At 36.8% G+C, this 19,032-nt stretch overlaps 1 protein-coding gene across 2 annotated transcripts in view; it reads left to right on the top strand.

Annotated features, from left to right (window-relative positions):
• MARCHF1 (membrane associated ring-CH-type finger 1) overlaps positions 1-19,032 on the top strand; it is a 249,725-nt gene that overhangs the window by 111,635 nt on the left and 119,058 nt on the right. The window lies entirely within an intron of this gene.

Genomic DNA, 19,032 nt, shown 5'->3' with positions numbered 1-19,032 from the left:
TAGAACAAAAAAAAAATAAAATCTGTGCAATTTTGATGGTGTTTTTACCTATAGGAATCTCTTTTGCTATGTAGAGATTAAACATGCATTGTGCAAGACCAAGAAAAAAAGCATCCCTTCCCATCCCAAAACATAAGTAGTCCGTTTATAGATGTAGCAGTAAATGTTCATAACATAGACATCTGCTTTTTACAGACGTTTCTTGTCTCTGTGTTTTTCTGTTCCCTCTTGCTGTACAGAAAATAAGGAACTATTGGGAAAACAAACATGATGTCTCTAAAGTGTTATCTAAGAGATTGTGTGACAAACTGCATCCCTTAAAGAAGTAGTGTTTTATCTTTCTTTTTGTGCTTTGTGACACATAATTTTCAGGAAATGGTTAAATTCAACAGATGATTGGTACTCATAACATGTCTGTGTGATTGTGGAAGAGTATTAGTAAGCTTGCAGGCTCTTTTCTTTTTTTAAAGATAGCTTTTTTTCTCAATATTTAGCTTTGACAAGTTCACTGAACGTGATTATTCTGTTTTTCATTTGAGCAGCTGTGCATAAGCAGTGTCCTTCCCTGCAAGTATTCTCCAGTTGCTTACTGGTAGGACTGTAGTCAGAGTTTGTAATGTCTAGAGATTTGTGTTCTGAAATTGAAAAAGTTTGCTTTGATTTGTTTTTAGTCTTTTATTCATTGGTTAAAGATGAAGGTTCAGGTAGAAACTGTTCTTTGTATTAAGACTCGAGATGTGGAAAGCAGAAGTACACAATTAGCTAGCTTCAAATTGCTCTCTGGCATTGTTGTTTTAACTTGATCATTGGAGTTAACTGAAGAATACATGCAACATTCACATAGGGGTCAGATAAGTGTGATAGCTAAATTAAGGGGGGACGAGGGAAGTGTGGAGCTTCTGAATCATAAAAATAGTCTCACGTGCTTTTCTAAGTTTTTTTCCTGTGAGGACTGGGTTGCATTATTTCAGCAACACTTTATTATCTCAGAAACCAAATTTTTTTTCTTCAAAGTTCTGAAAGTTATGTAGCAGAAAAGAACCAAATGGCCAGGATAATTAAGTTCATGAAAGTTCTCTTCTAAAACAAATATTAAAAAAACCCCAACAAAACAACTACAATCAAACAAAAAACCCAACCCACAAATCTCTTAACCAAACTTAAAGCACATGCTGCTTATTGAAGTATATTTGCTGAACTGCTTCCTGCTGGGCAGAACCTAATAATCTTGCTCGAATATTCACTATCCCTTAAGGCTTCTGGCTGTGATTTACACAGCATAAAAACTCCCTAATGCTATTGATAGAGATCATATATCAAGTAGTAAAGACAAATCTTTTTCACATAATATCTACAGCTTAGGTAAGTTGTTAAAGTTTGGTTTGTGGATGTAATTTGGGAGTACTGAACAAGCCTTTTTATTGTCCAGACAGAGGTTGCTCAAGCTTATGTAGACAGTCTTCTGTCCCTGCAATTTCTATACAGTATGGGTCTCACAAGAGAAAACTTCCTTACTTGCACTCGGTGTTTCTGTCTGTGTTGCTGAGTGTCTTCTGAGCTCGTGACATCCACTGATACTGTTTCTGCAAGTAGCTGCTTCTTCTGCCTTTCCAATAGAAGGCATTTTGATGTGAAAGAGCTAAATAAAGAAGTTATAATCACTTTTCAGTGATTATAGTCACTCAGACATGTTTTGTCTGAAGGTTTTAATGGCTATGCGCATTTACAGATGATTGCCAAATATTGTTCTGTTTTTTAAGAACACTACTAAGTGCAGTATTAGTTATGGGCCACAAGTGTCCATAATGGATATCTGACCAGTATTAAGAGTACCAGCATGATAACGATGGCTAGAGGGAGGTTTTTAAAGCAATCTTCCTATGCACTGTCCTTTGTGGGAGCAAAAACTTCTGTGCAGTCTATTCCTGTAATTTTTGGGTGATTTACCTCAATAATTTGTAGAAGTTGTAGATGACTATGGATTTTGCATCAAATTTAACTTCAGAGCTTCTTTGCATATAGTCTAAAGATGATACAGGTTTTTTTCCATAATGAAGCACCGAAAATGCTAAGGTGTTGTATAACCTGTTGCAGCAGCTCTGCACTATATTTCCATGTACAGGTGTAGTCGTCCACTCGTCGGTTTCACTGATTTTAGGAAGACTTAACAGTCATTAATGCTACTTGTTTTGGAAAAAAAAAAACATTTAATTGAGCAAGTTGTCTGTCTTAGTCTTTTACTAGTGCTACTGGAAAAGATGAAAGCTGAAATGCTGATGAAAGCTGAAATGAAGGCCAAAGTGTAGAGTGTAGGATGCATTCACAACATGATATGGACTTTTTTTAGTATTCAGTAGTTAATTCAACTTTCTTCAATATTTGAGAAAAATCATAAGTATACAGTGAAATGTGTAATTGTGTTTCTGTGATGGGGAAAAAAACTTCAGTGTCTATTTACAGAAGAGTTTGTTAGTAGTACTGTTGTTCAATGTGAAGTCAGTAACATAAAAAGCAACTTATGTCATCAGAACTCCAAATCTGTTAAGTTTTTGAAAACATAGACTTCAGTGCCTTGAGACCAGTGCTGTATTGATATATGTCCCCCATTTTGTATCTATGTAATATTTAAACAGTTACGCTGGACTTCTGATTGATTTTCTCTACTGTGATAAAAAAGGCTAAAGAAATATGTTTCCTGAAGAATATGGTTGATGAAATGCTTGCTCTGTCTGATAATTTTATTGTTTATTTGTGAACATACACTGTGAGGTTCATAAAGAAGCCTCTGCCTACATTGTCTTGTGTACAGGCACGCATTATTATCCTCAGGTGAGGTAAGTACAGAAAGAAGTTTTATATAGTAGAGAAAATTGGACAGGACAACTGAGTAAAGCTTAGTAAAAAATACTAACTAACACTAACCTAGAGTTTGCAAGGGTCATAGCATAAACTAACGTGACTAGTGTGGAAAGATAAATTTGCATGTTGTATACTTGGAGTGGTAGAAGTACATTTATATAAGTCAACAATAAATGTCATGATATGGCAGAGAAGATACCCCTTGCTGCCAAACTAAGTATTTTCCCTCGTGTTGTAGATACTATACCTGTTCAGTTTAACCATTGTTTTTCAAAATGTGGTACTGGAAAATTTACATGCTGTTTTTTAAAGGATTAACATAGTGAACTCTTGTCCATGAGAAGCAAAAAATGAGGTCTGTTTATCTGAGTGTAATCATCTCGGACAATACAATGTACTTGAATAAACAAGGCAGTGACAGACACAAGTCTATCTTGGTATGGTTACCTTGCTAGAATTTTCCTGAAAAGATAAGAGGGGGGGAAAAAAGCCTTTGGAATTAAAATAAGGCTTTTGGATGCATTCATATGCTAATATCACTTGTTTGTTACAGTGATGAGTCTTATGTCCATTGACCAAAACCCAGTATCCTAAAGATGTTACAGTATTTTGTATTCTGTAGCTACTATTAACAAGCAATGGATTTGCCATGTTATTGTTGCTTTATTTTAAAGTTTTCATTCTTTGCAGAGGAAAAATACTGCTTGTAACTTACTGGCAAATGGTTTTTCTACTTATATCTACTACCTTTCTATAGTCTTAATATACTTTGTTCTGACAAAGGTGATGATGAATATTAGTTTCCTTCAGAGACCTTTGTGAAATGTAATAAGATGCAAGGAGAAATCTTCTTTTTCATCTTCAAATACAAAAAAATAAGTGCTGCTACATCAGGTTTTGAATCTGTCTGCTTAAATGTTTTTCTCAGATCCTCACCCAATGTTTATCGTACTTTGGCATGAACTTTAATTCTGCATACTGCATAGTTCTAGACTGTGAAAGAAACACTGAACCCGTATCTGTTCTTCAATAGTATTTTCATCATCTGCCATCTCAAAGGCAGCAAGAGATCTGAAACTTTTGAGGCCTTAAATGTTATCAGGGAAATACTTTGACATTTAAGGAGAGATTATGGTGGATTAAGCTTGAATTAGGTGGTTTTTCTGTACAGTTTATACATTTTAAAAATAATTTGAATGTGTTGCTCAGAATTATTGTTTGCCAATTAATTGTGAAGAGCACACATTTTTTTTTTTGTAAGCAGATCTTCTCTTCAAGTCAGAATTGAGCCTGAAACCTAATGGTTATTTCAAATGCCACGTTAGAGTACCTGCTAACATTTATTGTAAATGCCAGACTAGAGTTATGGCTAACATTTACTTTGACGCTTGTAAATAGTTTAGGAGACATTGACATGCTTTTTAAGGGAAGAGGTGTTAGCTGAATGTTCTTGATGAGAATTAATTGTTTTACATTTACTTATGCTATCTCTCTTGTTACTTACTTAACTTCACCTAGATACGATGATAGATGAAGTACTTTCAAAGGCATGTACTTTCTTGTATGCTACAAAGAAAGTAGTGCTTACACATTTCTATTAAATTATTTCATGACAGTTGTGAAGTACATACAGAGATATTTGATACTTGAAACATATCTGTAATTGAAAAAAGGCAAAAAAAACCTGAAAAAAGGCAAAGGTTTTACATGTCTGTTTATGTTGCTTTATTGCCTTACAACCTTAAGTCGAGCAATGTATTGCAATTTGTGTTTTTAAGATGGGAGGCACAATACTTAGTGTAGTTAAATTTGTTAGTGGCTTTGATCATGTTACCAAAAGGTGAAATCAGAGTAACTCCTGATGTATGAAACTGTCACTTGTAACAGTCCTAATAAAATAGCAGATATTTCTTCTCTGGGCGACTTGAGGCATGTGATGAAAGGAATAAAAGCCATAGAATTCCAGGAAATTAAATACTTATTCAGACAGATAGCAGATGTTTGTGGTCTTGTGGCTGATTTTTCTTACATTCTCTTTTTGAAGTTTCATAGTTATAATTGAACAACTAAATAGATGTGGTCATTTATTACCTAGCATACAGGTAGAATTTTGTTACATGAAGTGTAAGGATGTTTGTTTTCCAGTAGAGCTGCCTAAAGACAGTAATGTAATTGCAGTCTTTTTAGGAGGTATAATTTTTTATTCAATGAGAGATGTGGAGGTGGGAGAATGGGAGGGGGAGCTCTAGCATACGAATCAGATTACTGATGTACTTTGACAAATATTGCTTTTCCCTCATAGTTTGTCTTAATGTAAATCTCATATTGGATATGATGTTACATACAATATATGAAAAAATCTTTCATTCTGTATATTGTCAATATTGTAATGTTATTTCTCAAAAGACATGCGAGGTTATTCTTCTTCACTTGACACGACTACAGTTTTGACTTCTGTGCTATGTTTGCGTGAAAATCCACCTATGCCTACACTTCTAAGACACTTACTGCTTCCTGGTGAAGTTTTTCTCTAATTTTGTGGTGACAGATTGCTGTTGTCTATAATGGTTGAAGTGCTCCCAAGGTATAGCTGTAAGTCAGTCTGTGGTGTGCTTCGTTTTCTTAAAGATGCTTTAGAAAGTTGAGTTCTTAATGAAGACATCTTCTTTATTAAGAAGAATCTTCTGACTCTGATTTGGAAACTGTTATTATTTTGATCTGCCATGTGATTCTTACGACAAACGATTTCATGACAGTGAGAGAAAGGGCAAGTGTTACCTAATACAGGCTACGTTTGTTCTAATAATTTTAGATTCTTGTTTCTTTTTCATATTCCTGTGAATAAACAACATTACTCTGCTACTAGTAATAAAATATGAGATTCCTTGCTCTACTTTTATTAGCATGCTGTAGGATAATGCCAATTCTTTACAGGCTGTTTTTCCTGATAAGATTATATAAAGGCTACTGGCTGCATAGTATGATTGTCAAGCTTTTTTCTGAAAAGACGATGATAAAACCATATTTCACCAGCTCGAGTTGCTGTGTATTGACTATGCGTCAAATCCCAGTATTGATTTTAAAACTGATCTTTTCACTGATAAAGGATTTGAAGCTTAGGATTCCATATCTCAGTAGCCTTCTTACTGTTTGTATTTCTAGCCAATGATTACAATCTACTGGTCATGTCTTCTGATGCTGCTGAAGTTTGACTACAAGTCTCATGAAGAAAGCTTTTATAAGTCCTTTTATTTCTGGAATTCTAGGTTCCAATAAAAGGAAAGTTTGGGCTTGTGTGTGTGTTTTCCATTTCCTACTCTAAAATGGTTCTGGGTTTAAAATATTATGCTTCAGGTTTCATTTCATTTGGATTTTCTTCTAATTTTAGTCTGAGATTTACAGAGGAAGCATTGCCATATTAAAAAGTTATTGCAATTTTTTTTTTTCTGCTAAACTGTATTTTTTTAAGAACAAATGCAAAACTCCAACAAACCAAAACCATACAGAAAAAAAATTCCATATTTTTTAATTAGTGGTTGTTTGTTTTGTCTTCAGCTGTAACCTTCCATGGCTTACTTAGTTCCATGATTTATTTAGGTCTTGAATTTTATTGAAACAGTGGCTGTAATGGAGACAATTTCCAGAATGTTTTGTAAACCTGGTACCTGAATGGGGCTGGTCTGGACCTGGAAACAATTCAGAAAGCTGAAAAAATGATTGTTTGCTCTAGGTACCTTTCACACTGACTTCCATTATGAACAGTGGTCTGTGAACTGTTCTTTTTGTCTTCTAAGGGGGTGACCTGTTGCAAATACAATTCAAATTAAAGTTTTCTAAGGCAGAACTTTGTCATCAGCAAAGCCTCTGTTCCAAGGCTCATTTTACATAAGTGTTCTGAAATCTAGACAATGTTTTAAAAAGCAGCTTCTGTAGTCACATACACACCACCAAAAATTGTTCTGATTAAAGACAACTCTCAGACACTGAAATCTGTTTGATTGCAACTCTTTGATTAGTTAAGGAACAACATCATAGGGGTTCAAATTGTTTAAGTGTACTGCCAGCTTTGCAAAACTTGTGGTGTTAGCTCTACAGGTTTATCCAGTTTTCTCTGAATCTAGCTATCCAAACAAGAAAACTTTAAAGAAAAAAAAAAGCGCCTATATATTCAGGTACATATCAGCCCACAAGGAATTGTATACAATTATTATTTGCAGTAATTATTTTTTCTTCATAACAAATGGACAAAATAATACTGAATTTGACCTGATTTTTTTTTTTCTGAAACATAGCAGACTTTCCAAACTTGAAGGTCTTTCTCAAAGGCACTTTGATTGTGCTCATTCTTATTGTGAAAGTGAAAAATTATCTTCTTTATAGCACAGACACCACTTTTGGCTACCATAATCAGTTTTGGAAGGGGAAGATTGTTCATTATTCCTGACTTCAGTGAATTGTTATAAGAATGTTAGAAACATAATTCTAGTTCCGACATGTGCACACTTCGGAAACTACTGAAATGGCATGAAACTTCCTTATTGTCCTTTTTTTTAGAAGGAGGTGGTTACTGGGGATCTGCCCGATTCCGTACCCGCTTACGGCTCTGTGAGCCGTTTCAGCACAACGGACAGCGCCCAGAGCCTGCCGCGGCCCCCGCCTTCCCTCTGCTCCGCAGGCTGCTCTTGCCGCTGCGAGTTGTTGTAAACCACGCACATTTCTTAGCTCCTATTCAATATGTACATTTGTAAGTTCAGTATTTTGACAATTTCTTCCCTGAATTTTGCATTATTAAAAAAAAAAAAAGAGGGAAAGGATTTTGCATTGGGAAATGGAATTTGACAGTGTAACCTTACTTTTGATGGGAATGCAAACATCAGCTGTTTCTTGTTCTAGAGTGAGAAAATTTGACTTTAATAAGAAGACAGAGGATGGTTCTCAGACGACTTTTATATATTAGTAGATCTCTCAACTCTCCTCCTAAGCTGTGCATACACAAGAGTCATGACTTCTTTTCCCCATCAGCTCCATCTTAAATTGTGGCAGCAGTGACAGTATGCAGACAATGGAAGCATTTCCTTGTTCAGAATATGTTTCTTAATTGTATACATATTGTGGAATGAAACTTTTTAGTCATTAGCATGAGGTCTATATCTTCATTTAGCTCACTTATTAGCCAAATTTGTCCATGTGATCCAAAGAAAACCTTTTTTACTTTACTCGCTGGATATATTTGAGATTACAGCTATGTTTTACAGCACTGTCATGCTGAAACAATTTAAAGTAGTTATGGTAATATCTCATTGATTTTAAAGAAATGTTTGTCTTATTAGAGAGATTTGTTGTCTAGGGGTACCTCAGGTTAAAAAAAAAATAACACACATGCTGTCATTTCTCTTAAAAAAAAAAAACCTCTTGCAGATACTTAAAAGGAGACTTCCATTTTGTTCTCTACCTGCAAAGTAGTCTCTACCTTCTGCAGTAGTCTGTTATCCCAGCTTTGTGTTCTGTGGTGGAGATAAAGAGGATACAGTTAACACTTCATCCTCTTATTACTGATATGGTTTTGGGCAAGAAATTGGAAACCTTAATTTCAGTATAGGATGGAAATGTCAAGTACCCAGTACAAGAACAGAATGAAGTAGGGGAAAGGGACAGACAGTAATATTATGTTAGTATTTCTGAGTTTTCACTGCTTTTAGTGTATTACTTCTGTTTACTTCAGAGACTCCTTTTATTTATCTTTGAGAGAAAAATAAAATGCTTGGTAGCACTCAATCATTTGACTTCTCCAGTGGCAGCAAGACTAACATCTAGTGCAAGTGGTTAATTGGATAAACTTTGTGAAAACAGTGTATCTTCTTGGTGAAATACATTCTGTTAATGTGTTTGCCTTTTTGTAGTGAACTGTGCAGTGCTGGTGAGTAGGGACCAAGATATTTTAACATGCTATATCACATGATAGATGTGGCTAGAGAGGATTGTGATCAGGCAGTGTAAAAGGCCCAAATAAGAGCTGGTTTGATAACTGTGAAGACTGTGTGATATGTAGTGCTGTGGGAGAGAGTTAAAGGTGCTGGAGTTGCATGTGATAGTGATTGCATGAGTGTTGTGAAACCTTTATTGCTCTCTCCCTGTTTTCTAACCACTTCCAGCCTTTTGCTCTGAATACAAGAGATCAGACGCAGGCGGGGATGTGAATTGGCTTTCCCAAGCCCTGTGTCAGGGCTGTATCACTGTTACGGATAGGCAGTGGCAGGAAGGCCTATTAAAATCCTCTGATGCTGCTGCTGTCTCCTACAGTGAGGAAAGGAGGTCACAGCATGTATAGGGGTAGTGCTGCTGTGAGCTCAGCCTAACTGTGTGCTCTGCCTGAAATGTATTTCAAGTCTCATTAGTGAGGAATCCCCACTGTAAGCCAGTGTCTGCTGGTAGTGGTGTTTGGGCCTCCTGAGCTGCAGTGAATGTATTGAGTTATTGCTGGTCCTCTGATGGTCTTCTCTATAGGATCCATGGCCAACGCATGAAAATAGTGTTCTTTTTGATGGTAGTTTTTCTGCTGTATTTCTTCCTCTTCCCTCCATCATCTGTAGTGCTGTTCTTTGTGTCATTATAACTAGGACTGAATTTGACGGACACCTCACAGCGCTCTAACTTTGGTTCTAATTCCAGATGTGTTTTTCTGTGCTTTTATTTTCCTCATCTGAAATTAGTGTGGCACTGTTCCTTCTCTTTTCATAGAACATTCCAAAATCCCCCAGTGAAACCCATTTTATAAGGGATATGGATGCGTTGTGTTGTCTCCTGTGGATGGATCCTGTAGGTAAAAAGCTTCTGTGGAAACAATAGACCCTTCAGCTTTTACAATTCTCACATAATCATGAAAGTTCTGTGCATATAGTGCAGCTTGGCTCAACTTATTTCTAATGTGGATGCTTCTTGTTTTTTGACATTTTAAACTTTAAAATACAAATGTTAATCACTTTTCTCTTGGGCATTTGTTGAGTGTGGTTGAGAATTTGGACAACTGGTGTCATTATGCATTTAAAATGTCATAATATTAATGCATAAAAACAAAAACCATAAGTTAGAAAAGCTTGGAAGAATAATGATAGAATTTGATACAGAACTGTTAAATCTTATGTAATGTATTAGTTGGTATTTATGGCCTCCAGGATATAACTTTGCATTCTTAAAATTGCTAATACTGCTTTTATTGTATGAGTGTTTGAGGGTTTTCTTTAGTAATACAATCTGTATTCTGTGTTATTTATATGACCGTAAATAATGTTACTGGTCTTCTGTGTGTTTAGCAGATAGATAGAAGGGCAGTTTACCATAGTTTCATAAATTATTTTAAGATTCTGATGTTCCTAATCAGGCTCACAGTATTCATTTATGATAAAGCGGAACAATAGAACAGGTTGCCCTGAAGAGGTGGTAGATGCCCCCTCCCTGGAAACATTCAAGGCCAGGTTGGATGGGGCTCTGAGCAACCTGACCTGGTTAAAGATGTCCCTGCTCCTTGCAGCGGGGGTTGGACTAGAGGACCTTTAAAGGTCTCTTCCAACCCTAACTATTCTATGATTCTAAAATTAAAAATTAGTAGACTGATCTTGACAATGCTGTCAATTACAAATGTGCAAGGAGGAAAAAAGAATTGCCATATGAAAAATGATGGGGTTAATGATCATCATTCTGAATTGTCCGCTTCAAAACATTTCAAATTAGAAAAAAAAAGTCAAACCATTCAGAATGTTTTTTGTGTATTTTCACAGATTGTGTTATCAAGCTTTTTCTCAGCAATCATAATTGCAAGACAGGGGCTTTTAAGAGAATTTTGGCATTCTTGCTTAATAGCACAACTCTAAGAATGAGCACTGCCGTCCTTACTTTCAGAGATTTTGTAGTCTCAGCATCTGCCACCAACCAGCCTGGTTGGAAAATTTTGAGTTCATTTGAGATCTTGATATAGACTTCACCATTCTTCTGAATTGCTGCTGTCCAGGTGTTATAGGAGAAATATGACAGAATCAATTTTCTTTCTGAAGCTAATGTAACCTTTATTGTCAAATAGCTAAGCTCAAATAAATAGATTATGACATAACTGGGAATAGTTACTCTGCTGTTGCTATTTGCAGTATAGTTCATAGTGCTGCCATATACAAGTGATGAAGCTGTTTTATAAAACTTTGAGGTATCACTTTAGTGTTTGTTCTGAAAAAAAATAGTTAACCTATTGCATTTTGCTGAACTCTTTTTTTTTTTTTTTTTTTCCTGAATTAAAAAAAAAGGAATAAGGGAAAATTTAAACATGTAATGGTTGGATTGTTTATTCATGCAACATTTTTTTTTTTGCTAAAATGATTAACCCAAGGAATAGATGTATTTGTGTATGATAATTTAATTTGCAGGTAAGTCAAGTGCAAGTTAAATGTGTTTGACTAAAGTTTAACTAAACCTTTTATCTTCAATGTGACAACTTTTTTGTTGTATGTTTGTTTTTCCCTTGGCAGCCCTACATTAAGGCTTAATACTTTATGGTGTGCACAAGCATCTTTTGTTTGCCATTCACTTTCTCGCAGAAGAGCATTTGTCACTGGGTAGAATCAAAAGAGTGGAACATTTGAGAAACAAATGCTCTTCTGCTAGTAGTGAATTTTTACTGTTTAAAATAAAAACATGCAAACCCTGCTGATGTTCTAGCTGTTCTATGAAGTAATTAGTCGAAGTATACTTAGCTCTGAAATCAAACATAGTGATTGCAAAATAGGTTTTATATATCCTTACATTATTGATAATTAATATTTTGGTAACACTGAAAATGTTAATATAATATTATCTCATGGAGGTACAAATGGCATGATGTGACAAAATAGGGTGTCAGAGTCCTCAGAGTTCTGCAGAGTCTGTAGTGCAAATACCTATTCCCAATTTTATGCTACTTTAGTTTAATGAGAGAAAACCTAAACAGTGTTTCTTTGGTCTTACTCTGCCTGAATTGCTGCAGTCAAAGGTGTCTAATGTTGAACTGCTGTTTCAGATGTCATTTATAGAAACAGATTCATTTACTGTCCTTCTCATGATGAAGAAGTAAAAAAAAATTAACTTTCATTGTGATTCAGCTGTCTTTTTATTTAATTATTTGCTTTGCATTTTGGTCTATGCGCTGGGGGCTTCTTAGTTGTTAATTGTGCTGTCTTTTATGATCTAGATTGACTGCTGCAGTGGTGTTCAATATACTGCCTGAGTAATTAGACTTTTTATGTAAAGGCTTTTTTTTTTTAACTTTAAAATGGTTATTTATTAAAAAAAAAAGAAAAATACTGACAACTTAGTATCTGCAGCAGATTAACTTCCTGAAAATGTGATTTCATTCTGAAGGAGGTTACAGTTAACTACTGTGATCTATGAGGGAAAAGTAAAGTTTTCTATTAGCCTACAGGGGAGTTACAGTGCAAAGCTTTTTCTGTTTTTCCTGTGATCCTATTAACTTTTCCTCTTTCCAAATTTCTGGTTAGGAATATTGAAAGCTGGAATAATTTAAGGAGGAATGTATCATAGGGGACAAATAGAGATTTTTGAGGCTCTTTAGCTCTGCCTACTTCCTCTGGCAGATCTCAAGGAGTTATCAAACTGTGAAAGTGTTCACAACTCTGCCAGTTTGGGATCCATGCTTTGTGACTCTGCTTATAGTCCATAAGGTGATGACCTGGCTCTCCATGTGTGGGTGGAGCAGGGAGGGCATTGCTCTTCCCCATCAGAGACCCAGTGATTAAGGATCTACACTTCAGAATGACCCTAGCCACAAACCAACACTTTCAGCTTTTAGGACACTGCTACATTTACCATCTGAGTACTGAGAACAGGAGAACTTGAGCTAGAAAGAGATTGTATCATGGAACAGACTTGAGACCCCTATTTTGTTTAAGCTGATCTAAGTGCAACATAGAAGGCTTGTGCACTGTAGAAGAGAGAAGTATTTCAATAAACATTTACCTTCCAGCAGGTGCTTCTGATGGTTTCAACCATTTTATTAGGGAGAGATGTAAGAAGATGTAAGTGCAAATCTCAGCAGGAAACAATTGTAAGCATTCAACTGATTTTTTTTTTTTTTTTTTTGTAAAAGGTATATGAGTAAAAATATGAAAATACATTTTAAAGGTGTATAAATGCCTAATCTTGAATTTTGCTGTTTCGCAAAACAGTAAAAGCTTATTTTTGCTGATTTTCTATGAGAACTGATCTCACTGTGTGCTGAATGCTTCAAAGGCATGCTAGATACTTTCACATGAGGAGATTTAAGAAATTCCTGAGGCATCAAGCATCTTTTTCCTCGGTATTTCAACTCAATGAATCTTAACTGAAGATAGGCTGAGGTCATCTTTCTGACCAGGAAGGTGTTTGGATATGAAACACATTTGTGTACTACTTCAGCATCTGTTCTGTAGATACTGAGTCTCCCACATTTCCTAGGGTAACTTACTGTTCCTAGCTGACTCACTGTTCTATCTAAAGTTAGAAAGGTGTGATGCTGTGGGTTTTTTTTGTTTGGATTTGATTCCCCCCCCCCCCCCCCCTTTCCTAATAGGCTTTGGCTGTTTTACAAAATTTTTATCTTTGCTTTCTCTAATGGTCTTGATCATATCTAGGTACTGAGTACTGTATGTAGGAGCTGCTTTGGCTGTAAAACTAATTCTATAAGAAACGTTAACTCTGTTCTGTGCTAGGGGTGTTTTTATATGGCATATGGATTTTTTTTTTGTAGGGTCTTTTCTTTTATGAGAATCCCAAAGGGTTTTTTAAATGCCTTATGCAGCTACCTAGTGATGAAACTTCTCTAAAATTGTAACAAATTGAGGCTGTCAGAGATGGAATAAAAGCACCACCAAAGTAATAATTGGTCTGCAATCAACAGTGTTTACTTCTGAGAATCAAGTTTTGAAAAATTTGAACCTCATATCTAATAACGTTGAGCAAGACTTCTTGTTTGTTGTAAAAAGATTAGTTTTGGGAAAAACTAGAGGAAGGGTGGCTGTTTCAGGGTAAAGGACATGTTCCATTTTATGCACAAACCAACAGGGGACTTATACCAGATGTACTCGTAAAGTCAGTTGCATTTGATATAATGTTAGGGCCACCAAAACTCACATTATGAAACATCGACCTTCACTTCTGCACCTGAAAATAGTATGTCTGAATAGCAATTATTTGTCATGCATGTAAAATTGTGGATATAAAAACAGCAGAGCGTGTCACTATGAAAATCAATTCTAAACACTTTATGGACTGAGTAGATGCTCCATAAAATTCATCTTACACAACAGGAAATAAATGCATGGGCAGTAGTGTGCAGCAGAAATGCCTTTAATTTTAAATTTGTGTTTTTCCTGTGTAAAAACAAAAGATTTAAAGGAAAAAAGCTACCCAGAAATCCCCATTTTGGAGAGCTGAGCAGCTGGTAGAAGGTGCCCCTTGACAAAGGCGCCCATACTGGTCATGTTATTACTATGAGCTTGTGCAACTCTTATGACCATTAGACAGCAAGAGTCTATGACTTGAAGACGCCAAATGAGTGAAGCATGCGTATGTGCCTGCAAGTCTTCAGAGTCTGACTTCTGTATGCAGAAGAAAGGACAGGAGTGATGAGGAGGGGGTGTCGCTCTCTACATCAGCAACCAGCTGGAGTGCGTGGAGCTCCACCTGGGGATGGAGGAGGAGCTGACAGAGAGCTTATGAGTCAAAATTAGAGGAAGGGGAAGGTCAGGGGATGTTACGGTGGAGGTCTGTCACAGGCTGCCTGGCCAGGAGGACAGAGCGGACGAGGTGCTCTATAGGCAGATAGGAGCAGCTTGCTGCCACAAGCACTGGTCCTCATGGGGGACTTCAACCACCCCGACGTCTGTTGGAAAGATAACATGGCAGGGCACAGGCAGCCCAGGAGGTTCCTGGAATGCGTGGATGACAACTTCCTCCTGCAGGTGATAGAGGAGCCGACAAGGAGGGATGCCATGTGCTCACCAAGAGGGAGGGACTGGTGGGGAATGTGAAACTGAAGGACAGCCTTGGCTGCAGCAACCATGACACGGTGGAGTTCAAGATCCACAGGGCAGCGAGTATCCAAAGGAGGGTTCAAAGGAGGGCCATGAAGATGATCAGAGGGCTGGAGCACCTTTCCTACGAAGACAGGCTGAGAGACTTGGGGCTGTTCAGCCTGGAGAAGAGGAGGCTCTGGGGAGACCTTATAGCGGTCTTCCAGTACCTCAAGGGGGCCTACAAGAAAGATGGGGAGAGACTCTTTGGTAGGGCCTGTTGTGACAGGACTAGGGGTAACGATTTCAAAATAGAGGGAGGTAGATTTAGACTGGATATTAAGAAAAAATTTTTTACAATGCAAGTTGTAGAACACTGGCCCAGGTTGCCCAGAGAGGTGGTGGATGCCCCATCCCTGGAAACGTTAAAGGCCAGGTTGGATGGGGCTCTGAGCAACCTGATCTAGTGGGGGATGTCCCTGCTCCTTGCAGGGGGGTTGGACTAGATGACCTTTGGAGGTCCCTTCCAACTCTAACCATTCTATGATTCTAAGTCTCTGGCATGGGTCATAGAATATAGTAATTCTCTACATAAATACTTTTTCCCAGTGTCGTGGGCATCTCAACATATTTCTGCAATTGTGTTTAACTTTTGGGGGAGGGGGGTTTGTTTGCTTTAATGTGAAACTTTAGCTTGAAGAAAGACTGATATTATGCATAAAAATGAAGCAATAACATATCAAATCATAGTATCAAGGGTGAGGAGAAGTTTGTTTTGTTCTCTCTCTCATTATCCTGCTTTAGTTTTATTAATAATAAATTTAAATAGTTTTCCCCACGTTGAGTCTGTTTTGCCTGTAATGGTAACTTGAATGATCTCTCCTTGTCTCAAACCTTAAGCCTTTTTGTTATATTATCTCTCCCCGATTCCCTTAGAGAGTGGGGAGAGTAAGTGAGAGGCTGTGTAGCTTGGTCGCGAGCAGATCCAATCTAGACCTGACTTAAGATAATAGAAAAACAGAATAATGAGAGGAGTAAATAGAGCCTGCAATAGTGAAGATGCAGGAGTATCATTTGACTTTGTATTGCAAAGTTAAGTAACTGTACCCCATTTTCAATGGGGTACAAATACCTTTAAGTGCTCTGACAGACATTTAGATACTAAATTCCTTTAAAAATCTGAGGTTTTGGTATAGCCATAGTGATTTGGAAAGGCTTCATATTATTATATAAAGGCATAAATTTCATTTGTGTTTTCTTTCCCTTTTTAGAAAGTAATGAATTGAATTCAGTAGAGATGATCTCCAAGCCTAACAGTGCTCAAGATGTACTTCTCTTCATGTTTGCTAGAATTTGACAACCAGAAAGTATAAACAGAGTGAATAATTAAGGAAAGAGTAATGCTTATCAGGACATTATGTTCTTTATTTCTAGGTTACTCGGAAATACATTTGCCTCTTTGTTGAAGTAGTAGTTCAAAATGTAGATTGTATATTGAAGGGGCATATTGAAGGGATTTTATAAGCAGGAAAACCAGTGAGAACCTACTCTAATTGGTTTGTGGTAGCATATTTCCGAGAAACTAGATTAGATGTAATTATCTTGGGAGGTCAAGCTACCCTCTTATCCCCATTAGTGTACTTACATAATATACATTTTAATACCATCTCATAGGAAGGCTACTGGTAAACTACAGGAGATATGCAGATTCCTGGTGTTCCTTTTTCTTTCTAAAAGGCTCAGAAGAGATATCACTATTCCTGGAAATTCAGTTTTCTTCCTTGCCCTCTTTTTGATGTTACTTATTATGGGTAGTTATAATTTTCTCACTGGCTCGGCCTCAGGTGTTTGGTTGTTCTAAAGGAAGGAAAAAGGTGTTGTGAACAGCTGAATGTTTTTCCTTCCTTTGGAAAGACAGTAGTGCAGCTGATGGTATCTGATCAATCTACTGGTAGAAATCAGCAGTAGGAGGAGAAGAATAATGATTTTATACTTATTTTTTTTTTCTCTGTAGTGAAGAAAAGTGAGCTTCTGGGAAAAACGTGATAAACCTGAGAGAGGTATTGCATGTATAATGTCCCATGCTAATTGTAAAAGTTCTACGTGATGTTACCATGTAGACATTATTAGAAAAAGAGCAGATTAAGTTTTGACATTCAAGAAACCCCTCATTAAGTGCTGTGAGTATAGCTTTTATTTTGTGTGTATTAAAAATAAGGCAAGTATTTTCTGCATGTACTTATCATGCCATTGTGAGTGCAATACTGTCAGAACTGCATAAACTTCTTGAAATGCCTTCAGTAGCTCAGCGGATTTTTTTTTTTTCTATTTTTATTTGTCTAGGTTTTAACACTGGCAGCTTTAGTTATCTGACAACCATGAGGATTTGAAGTGCTGTCTCCTTTTCTTTCAGCTTTCTTGCTAGGATTTAACTTACTCAGAAGCTTTTGTTTCTAGTTTTTTTTTTTTCATGTCTGTATCATATAGATGAATAGGCATCTGGAACAAAATTTCCTGTATAAAACAAGAGTACAAGAACCGTTACCTGATGCTGAAATAAAAAATGGCATTCAGGTTAGGAAATGTTTTGTTTGTGTTCTACATTTTAGACTACATATTTTCCTGACATTCTACTTTATGCTTACTGATATGGCCAATGGTCAAAATAGTGATAAAGAGGCTATTAGGATGAATTGTGTCAGTTTGATGAGGAAGAACTAATAAAACCTATTTTGATTTAAAAAGCAGCACAACAAAACCCACCACTACAAAACCCCCACCCAAACTGGCTACATTTCATTGTTGGCACATTTCATTAGTTCCACAACACCTCTGAGCGCCTATCTGAAAAGCAGTTCTTGGACATGCAGTCTTCCATGATGGGTTCTTCCAGTATCTATTCACCAGCTTAAAGATGGTTTCCTCCATCACTGAGCTCTGTGCAAGCTGAAGTTATTTCAAGCAGTCTGGATTGGCAGAGGGTAAATCATTAATATTAATGCCTTTACAGCTTTTCCATTTACAACTTTGTGGATCCTTCTGGGGAGAAGTGCTGAAATCCAGGATCTTGATTATACTATGATAATCTTGACCTTTGCAGCCATTATGGAATACATATGCTTATTTAAGAGGCTGCCAAGTTCTTATAGAGCTCAACTGATCCTTTAAAACCAGCTTTCTTTCTGTAGTTCTCTGTGTCATGGATGAAATATTTAACAAGGTTACGATTTAATAGCAATTCAGGATTTATTAATGGTGTGAAGTAAATCAAAGGTTGAATCTAGCAGCACTTGATTGTTAACCAATTTAAAGATTAACAAAGTGATTTAGTAAAATATGTTATGATTAAAACAGCAACTTAATTACAGATTTGAGAATGACAAGATTTGCACTAACACAGTATCCTAAATCAATATATAGGTATATAGGCATACATGTATAAACACAAAACACACAGACGAGGGATATTTGGAATATCTATGTAGAGGAGACTAGCCTATAGTTAAAAGCTTCCTGATTTTCTCTTTGTGGCTAGAGAGGTGAATAGAGGAGACTAGCCTATAGTTAAAAGTTCCCTCTTCCTTCTCGAGTTTAGAGTGAATACACAAAATGTATCAGCATTCAACAGGCGATAATTGAGCCTTGAGAAATCGAACTTCACCTTGGCCTTCTGTTGACTTTGCTGACACACAGTCCTTAAACCTCTTCGGTCTAAGGATGTTATGCATGAGAGGCGTCCCAGCTCAGGGGGAGATACTGATCATAGCTTGCTGCAATCCAGGAGAGCTCAATGGGTCACACTTAGAGTTGCTATTTAAAGGATCTTAGATAGCTGACTTTTGTCAGGTGCTTTTCGATTCCGGCCCGACCCAGATGACAAAATATTCTTGTGCTTTCCACTAGTTATTTCTGGTATCGCACACCTGTGTTTTGACTTGGGCCAAAATGTGCAAAGTTGTCAGGAGAAAATCAACCGTTATTCCTATTTCCATTTTTTCCAGTATTGGAGGAAACCAGGAGCCAGCCAGATATGTCAAGGGAGTGCCTTAACGCTTTGGTTTACCTCCACAATCCATTCCTGACTTGTCCTGGGTCATTGTCAGGCTCAGGAATGGAGGAATCGCAGCAAACACTGTGTGAGTCA

Source organism: Chlamydotis macqueenii, chromosome 4 (genome assembly GCF_036417535.1).
Source record: "Chlamydotis macqueenii isolate bChlMac1 chromosome 4, bChlMac1.mat, whole genome shotgun sequence".
Taxonomy (NCBI): domain Eukaryota; kingdom Metazoa; phylum Chordata; class Aves; order Otidiformes; family Otididae; genus Chlamydotis; species Chlamydotis macqueenii.
The sequence above is the reverse complement of the archived record's forward strand: the minus strand, read 5'-3'. Positions and strand labels throughout refer to the sequence as shown.